This window comes from Drosophila santomea, chromosome 4, assembly GCF_016746245.2.
Source record: "Drosophila santomea strain STO CAGO 1482 chromosome 4, Prin_Dsan_1.1, whole genome shotgun sequence".
Lineage (NCBI taxonomy): Eukaryota > Metazoa > Arthropoda > Insecta > Diptera > Drosophilidae > Drosophila > Drosophila santomea.
The window spans coordinates 1408871-1412876 of record NC_053020.2 but is presented as its reverse complement, the minus strand read 5'-3'; the positions used below and the strand labels follow the sequence as shown (position 1 = coordinate 1412876).

The 4006-nt window shown below is 46.8% G+C and overlaps 1 pseudogene; it reads left to right on the top strand.

Annotated features, from left to right (window-relative positions):
* Nucleotides 1-752: 752 nt before the first annotated feature.
* On the top strand, nucleotides 753-2588 carry LOC122756532 (annotated as a pseudogene).
* Nucleotides 2589-4006: the final 1418 nt, after the last annotated feature.

Here is a 4006-nt window from a genome sequence, read left to right as displayed (position 1 = left end):
TGAAAAAATCGTCTTCCAACTCTGCAATTAACAGTCTAAAAAACCCTTCCGAGGCTGCTATAAAAATTATAAACTCACTTACATATAAGGGGAAAGAGAATAGAGAAAACAAAAATGCCCAAAAAGACCCGCTCTTCCTTACTAATACTAATAAAGAAACAGCTGGCGCCAAAAGTAGCGTCTCAAATGGGCCAGTGGTTTCCCCTCTTTCTATCACACATACAAATAGGGGGAAAAAATTGACAACAGCTCACAACACCAACGCAGCTGAAACTACTAATACCAACACGGATGACAAAAAGAGCGGCGCTCTTAGAAATTTCCCTTTCCCCACACATGAAGAAAACAGCATGGAGAGAAACCTCAGCACATCTACAAAAATTGGCTCCAAAAGCATTTCCCCTCACTCTCTCTCACCTACACACACAAGCAAGGTTATTAACATAAGCACAAACAGCCGCTCAAAAAGTCCCGCGCTTGCAAATGCTGACACACTACATAAACTAGCCAATATATATGACAATAGCAGGGACCACAACCAAGGTGAAACACAACATAAATTAATAACTCGCAATACTTTTTTCCAAAACTTATATCCTAAACCTGACATTTCCAAACTAAGCTTAAAAAAGAAACCCACCATTCTCGCGGAAACTATAAAAAATAAAAGAATCTCCCCCCAACTGAAAGGCGCTTCTCTGTGTTCCCCTGTTCAGACTAATTTAAATTTCAAAGTCACCACCACACACTCCATGGGTAACACATCTGCATCCAGAACCCTCAACCGGCCTGCAGCCAAGCGGGACCTTTTTAACTCACCCCCCAATAGCACGAACGCACTGCCTATGAGTTTTTCGGAAGTGGTGGCCGGAACCGGTCCAGGAATTGTGGCATCCTCTGATCCGGCACCAATTACGAAAACCCCGGGCAAGCGCACAAATACCAACATGGACATGGATAGCTTTAGCTACAAAACGCCCAATAAAAAAGCATGTGTGCCCACCAATTTTGCGACCCCAAACCCTTTCCCCCCCCTAGCCACCCCCATCTTTAAAAGTAAGGCGGCCAAAAGTATTGTCGAGGAAATAAAAGCCCCCCGCCACCCAGTCGAGAGTGAAAAGGCCTCTGCACGCAGCGCACCGGCGCAAACTGAAATTGCCCCCCCTCCCCCCAAAAACCCGGCTACCGAACTGCCCCCGTGGCAAATAGTTCCACAGAGCCGCAGGGCCCCCCCTATTCATATAGAAAATGTTAGGGAAATCGTGCCACTTTTGGAAAAGCTAAATTACTCAGCAGGGGTAGACAGTTTTACAACAAAAACATCTATAGGAAACGGGGTAACTATCCAGGCGAAAGACTTGACTGCACATAGAACAATTAAAGACATACTAGCTAAAAGTGGTATCCCATACTACTCAAACCAGAACAAAACTGAAAGGGGTTTCAGAGTTGTCATTCGCCACCTGCACCCCACTACCCCTTGCTCGTGGATCAATAGCGAGCTGCAGAAGCTCGGCCACCAGACTAAGTTCACAAGGAACATGACAAACCCTGCAACTGGTGGCCCGATGCGGATGCATGAGGTAGAAATCGCCTCGGTCATGGACGGAAGCCACCTTCGGATCCTCTCCATTAAACAACTAGGCGGACAAAAAGTGGAAATAGAAAGGAAAAACAGGACAAGGGAACCGGTCCAGTGTTTCAGGTGCCAGGGCTTCAGGCATGCTAGGAACACATGCATGAAGCCCCCAAGGTGCATGAGGTGCGCTGGCCAGCATTGGTCTAGTGAGTGCACCAAACCCAGATCAACCCCCGCCACCTGCTCAAACTGCCAAGGAAACCACATCAGCGCTTACAAGGGGTGCCCTGCCTATAAGGCAGAAAAGCAAAAACTAGCAGTAAACAGGATAGATTTTCATAAAATTAGGACAACGATGGACGCTAAAACGAACAATTACGAACGACAGCCCCCCCTCCCCTTCAACAAAACCCCCCGACTACCATATAGCACCAAAGCAGCCGAAACCCGAAAGGAAGCCGCCAGGAAGTTTGAAATGAATCCTTTCCGGCAAAATATTAAGGATGCCAGACCATATCATATACGACCTACAACACACGATGCCGCCATTCAAAAACGGCTGAATAAATGGCGCCGAAATGCGGACAAGGGACCCACAAAAAATAGGATAAACTCTAAGGACAATTCCAAGCCGCTACCCCCAAAGACCCCAAGAAACCCGGCACAAAGACACCTCGAGGCCTTCAACGACAAGCTACGCAAGGAAAGGAGTGATACCAAAGACCAAGCTCGCGATGGAATGACGACAAGCCCCAGGAGGGGTGACTACGGCAGCCCGCCAACAACAAGCAGAGCTGCCAGACTAAACTTCAGACCAAGAACGATAAAGGAAGCCACCGTCGAGCCTGAGGCCGGGCAAAAGCACTCGCAAAGAGGACCTCCTGACGACCTGAACCTTGCGCAACGCGTACTGGCAATGGAGAAGAAAATTGACGCACTAACGGAACTCCTATTCAAAAGCCTCGGAACCAACAAAAATCTGACCACAGTACATCCCATGTCCTTCTAAAAACCATAAACCATAAACCATACAAATCTACGCAAAATAAACTAGCACCATGACATCAAACACTAACAATACACACTCTATCAATACCCTCAAAATAGGGTATTGGAACTCCTGTGGAGTCTCCAACAAAAAAGACGAGCTGGAAGCCTTCATAAAAAAAGAGGGTATCCAGATCATGATGGTTACAGAAACTAAGCTAGAACGGAATTCCACGATACTCAACTTCAAAGGTTTCCACACCTACCTCGCACAAAACCCAACAGCACACAGGAAAGGCGGCACGGCCACCATTGTCAGCCAATCTGTCCGACACACCTGCCTAAATCCCATCGAGACAGAGTTCTTGCAAAGTGCACCCATAGCCCTAATCCCCTCAAACTGCATACGCGCAAACATGACAATTGTTGCCCCAATCTATTGCCCGCCGGTGTATAAGTGGACTCCAGAAAACTTCCAAAAGCTCTTCAGCCACTTTGAAACGCTGCTGGATGGCAAGTCCAAATTTATCCTTGGCGGCGACTGGAACAGCAAGCACAGGTGTTGGGGAAACTACTCATCCTGCGAAAGGGGTAGATCTCTAATGCAGGCTATTATGCAAAATAAAGGCCTCGACGTAGTCGCCACCGGACAAGCCACCCATTTTCCTTTCGATAGGAGAAAACAACCGTCTGCCCTTGACTTTGCTATATGCAAGGGCCTCCGCAAACGAATCTCAAGGACCTTCTCCTCCAATGACCTCAGTTCCGACCACCTCCCGATCCAAATAATCCTCGATCCTGACGAAGTACATTTCAAAAAGACAACTAATGCTATATTAAATAGGAACACAAACATGACTAAATTCAAGAAAATTTTAGAAGATAAAATGTTACTAAATACAGAAATACGGACTGGACAGGACATTGACGATTGCATTGATATCTTTCTCAATAACATAAAATCTGCAGCCAGCGAAGCCACCCCCAAAAACCGCCATCAAAACAACCCAAGGGAAAATTACCGAAGGAAGGAAACAAACTCCAATCTGGATACTGCTACCTCTCGTCTTCTGGAAGAAAAAAAGGAGTTAAATAGGATCTTCAGATCAGCAGGAACGGAAGAGGCTAAAAGGTGGTTCAAGGCAGCGCAAAACAGACTGGCAAAGGAAATAAGAAAAATCAAAACAAGCCAAATCAACACTAAGCTACAACACATCGACCCAACAGACAGATATAGGATGCAGAAACTATGGAAATGGACCAATGATGTCAAGAAACAGCCGCAACCCATCTGGCCACTGAAGAAGGACGTCGACTGCACAAGCCCAAGGTCAGCTAGCCCCTGGACTAGGACGCTTGAGGAAAGAGCGGAAGCATTCGCCTCCCACCTAGAATCGCGCTTCAAGGCAAACCAAAGGAACAACACTGACGACCGGGAAA